Here is a 13,419-nt window from a genome sequence, read left to right as displayed (position 1 = left end):
AACAATATCCAAGACTTACTTAATTTTCAAGATATCTAATCTAATACAACAGAGGCATCAGAATCCAAACCCTCCTTGCTTAAATTTCCAGGATCCCTAATAAACAATATATTTGATCCAAAAAAATTTACCTCAACAAATTTAATTGATTGGTCGAGATAAAAAAAAATTTTTTTGGTAGTTTGCTGATCTTTTTACACCTAATTATACAAATGAAAATAGTGGATTGATTTAAGAAGCACGTCCAAGTCTTCTAGTTATGTAGGTAGGTAGGAAGTTGACTAAACGTACCTATTTTGAGTGGAAATATATAATTTCTAAGAGGAAGACAGTGTAATGATAATTGATGGCATATTTCGAGTTGTGTGTTTTCGCTTGTGATCTGTGAAAACGACTTTCCAACATATACATGTGTAACAGCTAAGTCTTCCTTGATTTATATATTTACTACTGCATTAATGATTTGTGTGTGTATATATATATATATACACATGCATTATTCATTTATTTATACCTCTGACTAAGTTTTAACTACTTACTTTTAATTATTAAAAGTTCCATATCATGATTCGAAAGTCGCACTTTTATGGCCAACCACACAGATTCCCTAATTTATTTATTGAGGAAATATTTTCGAAAACATGAACAAATATGCCATAAATATTTTATTTTATTTCTTAAATTCTTCAATTGATCTTCTTATTTATTCCAAAAGAATATATTCAATCCATCTCACATATATAGATATATTTACTTTTCACATAGATTTTAAAAAAAAATCATTGGAAAAGTTAATTTTACAGCAAAATTCCTATCTTGGTTTTATTTATTTCGTTCAGAAAATAGTTGTACATTTTTCAAGACTTAGAGTCCGTTTGGACTAAAAATTATAGATTAAGAAAAAAGTATGTTTTTTTAATTAAAAAAAGTGCTTTTATAATTTTATATATGTGTGTTTGGATGAGGTTTTTTGTGCTTTAAAAAGTATTTAACTAAGCTAAAATTAGTGTTTTTTGAAAGCTTCGATTTGAAGCTTTTAAAGAGCTTTTCAATTGAAAAAGCACTTCAAATATTTTTTTTAGCAAACGTTTAAAAAACACTCATTCCATCAAATTTTATAAATTAAAAAATGATTTTTTTATCTATATTTTAAAAATAAATTAAAAAAATAAATAATATTCATTCAATCATGCTCTTGCGCGGTTTCAACTGACACATTAAAGAGAGCATTTTCAGCAATAAAGATTGAGAAGAATCAATTTCGGAGCATAATTAGTGAGAAATAGTTAAATGACTATTTGGTTTTATATAGCGAAAAAGACATATATAATAAGTTATCAAATGGTTATATTCTGAAATACTAAAAAAAAAAAAGACAAAAACTTGTGTAAGACGGTCTCACGAGTAGTATTTTATGAGACAGATCTCTTATTTGGGTCATCCATATAAAAATATTACTTTTTATGCTAAGAGTATTACTTTTTATTGTGAATATGAGTAGGATTGGCCCATCTCACAGATAAAGATTCGTGAGACCGTCTCACAAGAGACTTACTCTAAAAAAAATAAAGGTAGTAGAGGTCAATTGTAAGTTACATTTAAAGTGATTTTTTAGTTGATATAAATTATATTTTTGTGATTTTATATGAATTGTATCCTTTAACAAAATTCTGGAGTCCGTCGTGTGGATGTCTTATCCACTCCCACGATACAGCCGACTTAAATTGCATGCATGGCTCTTCGTGCTAGCAAGAGATACAAGGATGCAGTCCTATATCTATAGGATTTCATTATTATCCACGTGCCATTTTTCATATTCTATTAAATTTAATTGAATAAGGGAAAATAGTATAATTGGTTTTTAAATTTGTGCCCAAAATGTTTTTATTCTTAGTTAAATTTAGGTTTTGGACTAATGAAAAAATAACTAAATTTACAAAACGAATATATATAGACAAAAACTTGTGTGAAACGGTTTCACGGGTCGTATTTTGTAAGACAGATCTCTTATTTGGGTCATCCATGAAAAAATATTACTTTTTATGCTAAGAGTATTATTTTTTATTGTGAATATCGGTAGGGTTGACCCGTCTCACAGATAAAAATTCGTGAGACCGTCTCACAAGAAACTTACTCCTATATATACACCAAATAGAGGTTAGGAAAAAATATTGTACGATGTGTCACGTGTTGGGATTTATTGATAAGACAATTTTTTTTAAAATATGTTGAATTAGAAAAAAATTATAATTTGATATACTTAGTAATTAATGATTAGTATAACATATAATTTGACCAATTTTTCCAATATAATTACTAATAATATTTGGTAACTTATGAAATGGATCCAGCCTTGCAAATTAACGCCTCTCCGGATCCAGGCATTTGCTGCTGCCCACGCCTATAAATTCCACTCCATTTCTTCAATCTCATCACACAAACTTTCTAAGCTACATTGAAACCCTAGCAACGAACGGTACTATCCCCTCCATTTTAATTTCTTCCCGCCCGAGAATGAACAAGTTTTCTGTTACTGTTGCCTTCTGGTGCCTAGCGGGGGTGCTGCTCTTCGGAATGCAAGAAACGTCCGGGTTGAATTGCAACATGACGGATCTCAACCCATGCCTCGCTGCGATAATTGGCGGCGTTCCTCCGTTTCTGGATTGCTGTAGAACCCTGAAGGAGCATGTTCCATGCCTTTGCGAATACATCAAGAGTCCCACATTGGCCCCTTATATGTCCAATGTAAAGAAAAGTTTAGCCACCTGCGGTGTTCCATACCCGACTTGTTAAATCCATATGTACCCTAAAATTAGTGGTTAATGAAGAGATTTGAAACATATATTATATTCGATCGTCTTCTTTAGTTTTATAGTTCGATTATTTATGTTCTTACAAATTCTAATTAAAAATTATGGATATAACTTATAATGTATAAAACATAAATCAATTAAATTAAGAAAAAAATTAATGCATAATTTATTAGAAGGATAAGCAATAATTATACCACTAATTCCCGAGGAGACAAGATCCCTTAATAGAATCACACTGTTAGCGCTGTATCGGGACGAGATTGAGGGCAAGCAATGACTAAAAACATTTAAATTGAGTAAGATTTATGATGATGAATTACCAAACAATTAACAATCTAGGACGTGTGGAAAATCGGCCTTAGTTATGAAAGATGTGAGTAATTTTCGTAGAGAAAAATAATATTTTTGGTCCAATAACTTTGATTTTGGGTCCACTGACTTTGATTTTGGTTATGAAAGATGTGAGTCATTTTAAATTATATATTCAAGTAAATTTATATTTATAATAATCATGATAATTAATAAAATTAATTTCTTAATCATATATATTAATTTTTTAAAATAATTGAATAAATATTTATTAAAAAATATTAATGGAGAAATTCAAAATAAAAGAGTATAAGCAAAAAATATGTATATACATTACGAACACTTCGTAAAATAAAATATACAGATAATTAATTGTTGGCGTAGTATGCCCATATGTGTTCAACTAAGTCGGCTCGTAGTTGGTGATATATTTCCCTATTACGTAGGTCGCAATGTCTCTTGATGTCCTCATTAAATTCTTCGACCGCGCCTTGGAATAATCAGAAGGATGATGTATCTCCATCATCATTAACAATCATGTTATGCAAAATAATTCAAGTATATATGATATCCTTCAATTTATTTTTCTTCAAAATCGCTTTGGATCTCTGATTATTACCCAACAAGATTATGTCACCCAAATGCTTGCTCGACATCTATTCTTGACGCCTCCTGCATTTTCTTGAACTTCTTTCTCTTATAAGGGTATCGAGAGCACGGAAAGTTCTTACAAAATTTTCCACTCCAGATAAATTCCTTATGTTAAGTAGTATTCCTTGGTATATTTTTTGCAATTTATCGTAAATTTTATCCCGGATACATTTCTTTTTAACATGTTGAACATAGATGATTGGCTAAGCACATTGATATCATTATTTGATCTCGCGACACCAAAATTCTCAAAAACATGACAAAATATGTTTAATTAATTCCTAAAATTTTCTATTTTTCTTCTTTATTTCAAAAGAATATACTTCATACATTTCAAATATAAAAGCTTTTTATTTTTTCACACATATTTAGAAAATCATCGGAAACCAACGTTTACAGACAAAATTTTTATTTTGTCCATATTTAATTCATTCAAAAAATGATCGTATATTTTTCAAGACTTACTTGGGTATTTTTGTAAAAAAAATACTTTTTTTTTATTAAATGTAGAATTTAGATTCTATATTTAAGAAAATTGAATAAAAAAAACGAAAGGAGCTTAAATAATTGAGAAGTATATTTGAAGAGAAGACATTATATGCCTTGAGCATTAAATAGACTTGCAAAACAAACAAATTATATACATTAAATAGAGGTCAGAATAGTTTGAGGAGGAGGAGGTCAGAATGAAAATTTGCACAATTTTTCCATTAAATAATATATCATACAATAAGTGGATATCTATCCTTATTGGATGGGACACTATATATGGTTATCCGACCAATAAATTTTTACTCGTGTTCTTTAAATTTAAAAGAAATATATACTAAAAACATAAAGTTTTAAAACTAAATTTTCTAATATCATCAAATAGTTTCAAAATTCAAGAGTTACATCATGAATTGGGAAAAAAAACTCATGTATAAAACATTTCTTGCAACATTTTTTATTACATTAAAAAATGATTGTCGGCTTTTTTAAAAAATTTATTGTCATGTGTTGAATTTTTATTAGCGACAAAAATCAAAATAGCTACACACTCATATGTTTTGGTGACAGAAATCAAAATATAATTAATATTATTCAACTAATATTTGGCAAAAAATTATATGGATCCAGTCTGGCATATAAATGCCTCTACAAACATTTGCTGCTGCCCACGCCTATAAAATCCACTCGATTTCTTCATTCCCATCACACAAACTTTCTGAGCTAGCTACATTGAAACCCTAGCAACTTAAGGTAATAGCCCCTCCATTTTAATTTCTGCGCGTCCGAGAATGAACAAGTTTTCTGTTACTGTTACTTTCTGGTGCCTAGTGGCGGCCGGGCTGGTCTTCGGAATACAAGAAACGTCGGTGGTGACTTGCAACGTGATGGAGCTCAGCCCATGCATGGGGGCGGTAATTGGTGGCACTCCTCCGAGTGCGGAATGCTGTACAAAGCTGAAGGAGCAGGTTCCATGCCTTTGCGGCTACATGAAGAATCCCCTATTGGCGCCTTATCTAGAAAATGGAAAGAAAACCTTAGCCACCTGCGGTGTTCCACACCCGACTTGTTAAATCCATGTACCCTAACATTTGTGGTTAATTAAATGATTTGAAATATCTGGATTGTTTATATAATCGATCGTCTTCGTTACTTTCATAAAAACTAATTAACATAACGATAGAATGTAGGATAATAATTTTTTGAGTAATTCTCTTCTGAGACGTACTCACATATCTTTATTTCTGAAACGGGCCAATCATGTTCATATTTACAATAAAAAGTAATATTTTGACATAAAAAAATTAATATTTTTTCATGATAAGTGACCCAAATAAAAGATCTGTCTCACAAACCATGAAACCGTCTTATAAGAGTTTCTGTGTAATTTTTTTTGCCAACTAACTTTTTGGTTTTGGCTACTAAGTTTTCAAAGTTTGGTTTTTGTATATTAAATTAATTTTCGGCTATTTGGTACATTTGTTGATGTGACATCAGAAATCGCTGAGTTGTAAGATGTTTTTTTAAGATAAATTATATTTAATTTACTTTATATGTTAATTTTTTAAGATAAATTATATTTAATTTTAGGCTAAAAAAGTGGTTTAACTTTTAAAATTTTGCTAAATTACTACTTATATATCCAAATATATAAAGGGCTCAAAAATATTTACAACCTTTCAAATCACAACCTGCAGTAAAATTTTGCTAAGCTAATTTCCAATTTCTTATCTTCATTTTCATTCAAAATAATTTGAATTCCATTTTTTGTACCCGTGAATTTTGATTTGAAACGTTTGAGGAAACCCTTGAAATTATGTAATAATGCTGCTAGAAGTTATTTCAGTGCAACAGTGAGCGATGAAGTTTTCTTCTAATTTTGTTTGATCGAGTAATATTATTTGATATTTTATACTTCATTTCATATTTCAGAAAAATATCTGATTAACAAAATAAGTGACCGAAACATATTGCTAAAATGATCATCATTTTTTAAAATCCGTCTGCTGCCTAGAAAATGTCGAGTTTGGATCCAGCCTGGAAAATTAATGCCTCTCCGGACATTTGCTGGTGCCTACGCCTATAAATTCCACTCCATTTCTTCATCCCCCATCACACAAACTTTCTGAGCTACATTGAAACCCTAGCAACTGTACTGTTTCCTCCATTAATTAATTTCCTCCTGAAAATGAACAAGTCTGCGGTTACTGTTGCTTTCTGGTGCCTAGCGGCGGTGCTGTTCTTCGGAATACAAGAAACGTCGGCAGTGAATTGCGACGTAACGGTGCTCAGCCCATGCATCGGGGCCATATTTACTGGCGCTCCACCAATTCCGGATTGCTGTACAAAGCTGAAGGAACAGGTGCCATGCCTTTGCCGCTACATCAAGAGTCGCATATTGGCGCCTTATCTTACATCGCCAGATGTAAAGAAAACTTTTTCCGCCTGTGGTGTTCCATACCCGACTTGCTGAATCTATTCTATGTAACCTAAAAGTGGTAAATGAAATGATTTGAAACATCTATTTCTATTTATTAAGTATGAGAGTTCGTATGCTATCTGAATTTTCTCTTGAAATGTCATATATTAAATTGCAAATAAAACCCAAAAAATTCCTAAATTACATCGTATTGTAATTGGTAGATGAGAAATTGGAACAGTTTCCTCTTTCCATCTCCACCCAACCTAAACGTCCGCTTTCCTCCTCTCACAAAACTTCCCAGAAACTTCTAAATTACGTGAGCAAAATGAAGGAAGTGGGAGCTTCACATCACTTCTACAGAATTTCACAGCAAGAAGGAATTTCGGAAAATTTTCAGCTTCATGTATTCAAGTTGCCAAAATTTGACAGCAATATGTGAATTGTAAATTCAATCCTATTTGGTCTTACCATTTCAAATCGGTAAGGATATACTATTTTCTGTGTTCCTTGATGTGTTGGTCAGGAATTTCATCAATTCTATTTACTCGTTGATTTCAAAATTCACTTTTACTCATTGATTTCTTTGGTCGGAAATTAAAGTCATGTCATTTGGAATCCAGATTGGAATCACTTGATTTTAAAATTGATTTTTTCCCATTGTATTTTTCAGTCTTATGTTGTATCCATCATCGTTTCATTGAGTTCGGGACACACATGCATGTCATGAATTTTTTTTTTTATTATTGGTCGGAATGATGGGATTTCAAATATTTTGGTTTAAAGGTTTGGTTGAAATGACGTGATCAGTTGATTTTTGTCATGCAGTTCCACAATGCAAATGAGATGCAGCCAGCACCATAATCAAGGAGACCAACAGAGTGAATAATGGCATCAATGGATTCAAGTGAAACGGAACAAGGTATATATATTATATTTTAAGCGGTAGAGAGAATCTAAATTTAGTTGAGGAAGAAGTTTGTCTTTATTTTTTAATGGTCTTGGTTTGCCTCTACTGCTCTACATCGCTTGCTTAATTATGTCTTTTTTTTTTTTGTTTTCTAAGATCCCTGCCATTCAGGAAGTGGAACAACTTTTTCTTAGTTTATGCGAACTTTTGAATCTATTACATTCCTTGCCTTCAAATCGTCGTCAAATGTCATTTAATGATGGGGTCGGCAAATTGGAAAAATTGGGCAGACAAGTATGAAATAATTGTGAAGAAAAGTCGATCGGGCTTTGCAAATAGAAGGAAATTTCCAACACGCCCCTTTCACACTTAAGGGGAGGAGGACTCTCTTCGTTCTGAAATCATCATTTCTTTGAGTTTTCTCTCATCTTATAGCATTTAAGTGCTTAGTTCTATAATATTTATGAGGTGTTTGTTCTCTTGTATTAAGAGAGTGTGTGTTCTCTTTGAAAATACAGTGAGTTGGTTGTACACCATAAAATATTATAGTAGAATTCTTTTCATCTTATCTGTGGTATTCATCCTAATAATTTTAAGAGTTTTCCACGTAAATCTCGGTGTCCAATTTATTCTTTATTTTTATATTTATTATCTCAAATTGTCACATGTGAGACTAACATAAATTTATTTCAAACAAAGAGACAAGTGAATTTTATGAACATGTCCCTTTTAGTTTATCATTATTAGAAAACTTTGTATGATATGCTAGAAGGTTACTCTTCTAGTGCATAAAAACAGAGATTGATGTCTTTTTTCGTTTTCTTTTTTGGTTTAGTAGGTATTTTTTTTTTATTGACATTGTAACATAATTTGCTCCAGTTTTGAAGCTTTTTATTTGGTAAGAGTGACATATTTTGTAACGTGTAAACGCGTCCCAGAAACCCCTCTGCATAACTAATCTGGAAAAGATAAAAAAATAAATTTGTGAGTCTCAATTTTATGTAACCATGATTATTATTATGGGTTTGCCTACACCAACATTTTAAGTATAATTATATTCTATTGCTGATTTGTAAGACTCCAAATAAAATTTTCTTTAATTTTATTCCAATAAAAATCTTTATAAAATCCGATAATCAAACATATTTTTTTTAACGTAGTATGTATAATCGATCGTCTTCTTTACTTTTATCAAAATTAAACATAAATCCAACTAAGAATAACAACTGCGTTATGATAAAAATGTAATAGAAATATCAATAATTATAGAAATTAATCCTGGAAGAAGTTATCCATCACCGAAGGAAACATTTATGTATGTCATAATTTTTAAATTATCAATCAAGTAAATAATTTCTATATAAAATTCTTATGGCCATAGTAAGTACATTAGGAAAAAATCCTATAACTTATTAACGTTGGGTCTTGGTTCTCTTTTCTTTTTTTTGATTGATTTTTAGTCATATTTCTCAAACACATGAGAATTTCCATGGTGTCAAGTCAATATTTTCAGGCGCAACGTTAGTGTTCCGGCATAATATTACTCTAAAAACCCAAAAAAAAAAAAAACAACAAAGTTATAATATTAAGAGCAAACTTTTGACAAGTTAGACGACAAAATAAAAAATACGACAACTAATTTGGAAACCGAAAAATGCAAGAGTCCTAATATTTGTACTCACCAAAGTAATGTGATACCCTGTAACAGATGGATTCCCAAATCAGGGTCAATCTGCAGGATGGATTCTTCTGAAGCCGGTCAGGTCCAAGCCCGGGCTCTACTCCCCGGGCAACCAGACGCCCGGGCTCTTATATAAGCCCCGGTAGGCATTCTAACCGAGCCACCTCGATATGAGCACCACACTTGAGTACACTAGCAGAATAGGATGTGGGCGATTGTCCTATCTCTGACAATAATCCAAGTGGTTGACAAAGTCAGACAGGCGGGATGTGACTAGTGTATGATTTGACATGTCAGAATATAGCCGCCCTTCTATAATTAGTAGGTAGCACGCAGAACGATGTCATCATTACTTCTCCTACTATAAATATCAGGTTCTCCCTTTACATTTACATGGATTCATACACACCAATATCACACAGTCATCACTTGACTATATTGGTTTTATCGCTTGAGTACCCTGCTGACTTAAGCATCGGAGTGGCCACGCCGGACACCCCTCCGGCGCCCATTCACGAGTTCATCTCCTTGTGTGCAGGTTACAGCTGAAGTCATATTACAGAGATATGTCTCCTTGCTCTTATTCCCTTCATTATCTTGATAGCAGATCCGGTGGAGCATTCGACCCGACTCGTCCATTTCACCCGGATCGCATCATAATGAAATAATAGTTTTATATTTGAGCAAAAATTAGAAGTGTAGACTGTAGATCACTAATTTTACTTATGAAAGATGAGTTCTTAAGAAAAACAAATAATATATTTTGATGCAATGTAGAAGAAATCACATGGTCGATGATTTAAAAAAGAAAGAAAAAAAAGTTCTTCAATATTTTTTAAAAGATTTACTGTTGTAACCCAAAAAAAAAAAATCAGTGTCAAACTGCTGAAAATTATTTATTTATCTATAATTTTATCCTCTAATATTAAGATTATGGACTAAAGTCTAACTCCTTGCAAAAGTTAATTTATGGGAAAGAATAGTCCAAGTGTATATATACAGCACTAAAAAACTTAATACAACTGATATGAGACATCTGAGACATCCAGTCGATGTGATACATCTAATACACCACTCTCACGCTCATGAAACTTTATTCAGCAGATGATACATCTAATAAACCACCTTCATACTAAGAAATTAATAATCAGAACGTGAAATTTATAAAATGTTAGCGTATAACAATTAACTAAAAAAAAACGATTGTCCACATCTATATAAATAATTTTCAATAACTTGGGGAAGTGAGACATGTAACATCTAATTATATATCTCACCCTGACTTCCTGGATTTTTGAGTTGTGTTACCGTTATATTGNCGAATATTTACAAAATAATTATCGGATTTATTTAGTTAAATATTATATATGAATCTCACTAATTATGCGAATAGTTAATGTGTCAGATTCTCAAAAATTAAATTATTAAATGGTTACCAAGTAAATCAATTTATTACCAAACAATAGAACTCAAAGTCCTATAAATTGTAAGCATTATCTCCACCACCCCCGGCCAACCCACAAAATATTCGATCTTCACTGATCCAAATGAAGAAATCTGCAGCCAATGTTGCATTCTGGTGCCTAGTACTGGTTGTGCTGGTCTGCGGAGTAAAGGAAGCAACTGCCGTCGTCTGCGACGTGAAGGAGCTCAGCCCGTGCACGGCGGCGATAGTAGGCTCTGGTGTACCATCGGCCGAGTGTTGTGTGAAGCTCAGAGAGCAGGTGCCGTGCCTCTGCATCTACATCAAGGATCCATCCCTCGCGCCTTGGGTTAAATCACCCAATTCGCCCAAAGTTGCACACGCCTGTGGTGTCACCGTCCCAAAATGTTGAATTTAATTATTTTTCTATGAATAAATAGCAAAATTTTGTTGCTCCGCTAACAGTGTTCTTTTTAAGTTTGCCAAGTTATTTCCGTTTTCAATGCATTTTATCAGAACTAAGAATTAAAGAAAGGGTAGCTTAAATTGAGGGACAAGCCATCGGAGCTAGATCTCCGGTACTTGGACCGGGCGCCATTTGCAGTTCCGAGGATGGCGCCCACTACTACCGTCGTGGATCGATTCTCCGAGCAATATGAACGTTGTTGCATTGATCGACCCTCTTCTACATGCAAATTGTTACAATTATATCATAGTTAAATTTCATTTAATATGTAATTTTATAATTATTTTCAGTAAAAACCCTAATTAAAATAATATTGGTTAATTAATATTTAACAGTTTATGATAAATATTAATAATATTAATCAAATTTATTTGCTATTATATGATTATAAACTTACTAAAATAAAAAAAATTATATGTGTTTTATGTGATTTTCATGCATACCATTTAATTTACTTTTATAATTAATTAATGTAAAATAAATGAGTGTTTTTTTTAAAAAAAAAAATATAAATTAAGTTAAATTGTTTAAATTTTAGTTAAATTGAGTTGTTGATGAGAGGATGCTTTCCAGACGTAATACAAGGATGCATCAATATATTTAGATAAAATAATGGTCCATGAAAATGCTTTTTTGTAAAATTTGAGCCAAACATTAAATAAAAAAAGATGAACAATCAATCAATGTCTTATTCTTCGTACCAAACAGTGGAAAGTAAAAATAATAAATATATTATTTTTTTCAAAGTCGATTACAACAGTATTCCTTTTTTTTTTTTTCAAGAACGGCGAGGAAGCGAATGTTTTATGTTATAACAAATGTTATTTTCATAATCTTTGTCTTTATTTTCATTGGTTTTTTCCGTTGCTTATTCTTTTTTACTATCTATTCCAAGAAGTAGTGGCTCGTGTTTTTTCTACAATTCACGGTCCCTATACATTCTAAGGCTTATTTTGATTTTTTCCGTGCATTTAATAATTTTCCCATATGTATATATTATTCCTTTCCCGTTATTTTTATATTAAAAAAAGTACATTATTTATGATTATTTATTTTCAAAGATTCGCATGGGTTATTTTTTTTAATTGGGGATCATCATTTGTGAGAAGACATGAAACATCAAAGGCAAAAACTTGTGTGAGATGGTCTCATGGGTCATATTTTGTGAGACAGATATCTTATTTGGGTAATCCGTGAAAAAATATTACTTTTTATGCTAAGAGTAGTATTACTTTTATTGTGAATATCGGTAGGGTTGACCCGTCTCACAGATAAAAATTCGTGAGACTGTCTCACAAGAGACTTAATCAATATCAAATAGAAGCCAATGAAAACGAATGAACTGAATTTCATGAGATTAAGTGTATGCCTTCACATCAATTAAATTCTCTCTTACTTCACTTTTGGTTAGTTCTTAAATATTAACACCATATTTACTTCAATTTTTCACAAATTAGTATGAATAGTTTTTCAAAAAAAATTTAAGCAAGTGTATCATATCTCACATTCAATTACTACTTTACAAAGATATCAGTTCGAATATAATTTATTAATATTTGACTTTACAAAAAATTTACACAATTTAACATGGGCGACGGTGTAGTCAGACGTTTAATGTTTATATTACTTTTTTCAATTTTCAAAATCATTTCTTCATATACTTCAAAAAAAATTTATTCACAAAACCCCAAAAATAAAATTAATATTGTGATACGTTTTGTTTTAAAAATAAAATCACTCGTATATACGAAGAAAGAAACATTTAAAGTAATGAAGCGTTGGAAAGAAGTTGCATGTCAAGACATTCTTCATATATTACTAGTTACTCTCCACACGCGGTGCGTGTGTGAACAGTGTTTTTTAATTATCGAGAGATTAAAGTGAAATTTGACAAATTATCGAGGGACTAATGTGCTATTTCAATTGTTGGAATTTAAAAAAGAAAAAAAGTTTGTTAAATTTAAAAAACAAAAAAAAAACTAAACTGTAATATTCCTATTATATAAGGGCAAAATGGGAAAGAAAACTTGGTGTCTATTTTGTCTCTATTAGAGACATTCTTAATATATAGTATAGATACATTGTTCACTCCTCCTGAATCAAACGGTGTTCTTGTGTCCTAAACGCAATCTGAAATTAACGAGCACCATCTCGTAAGCTTATTTCAATGGTCCCACGAGAAAAAGAATCCAATAGGTGTGGACAAAGACAATTACAGCCAGTCGCCACCAGTTTATCCCTTCCACCCGTTTAATTTT

The sequence above is a fragment of the Primulina huaijiensis genome, chromosome 1, assembly GCF_012295235.1.
Source record: "Primulina huaijiensis isolate GDHJ02 chromosome 1, ASM1229523v2, whole genome shotgun sequence".
NCBI lineage: Eukaryota > Viridiplantae > Streptophyta > Magnoliopsida > Lamiales > Gesneriaceae > Primulina > Primulina huaijiensis.
The sequence above is the reverse complement of the archived record's forward strand: the minus strand, read 5'-3'. Positions refer to the sequence as shown.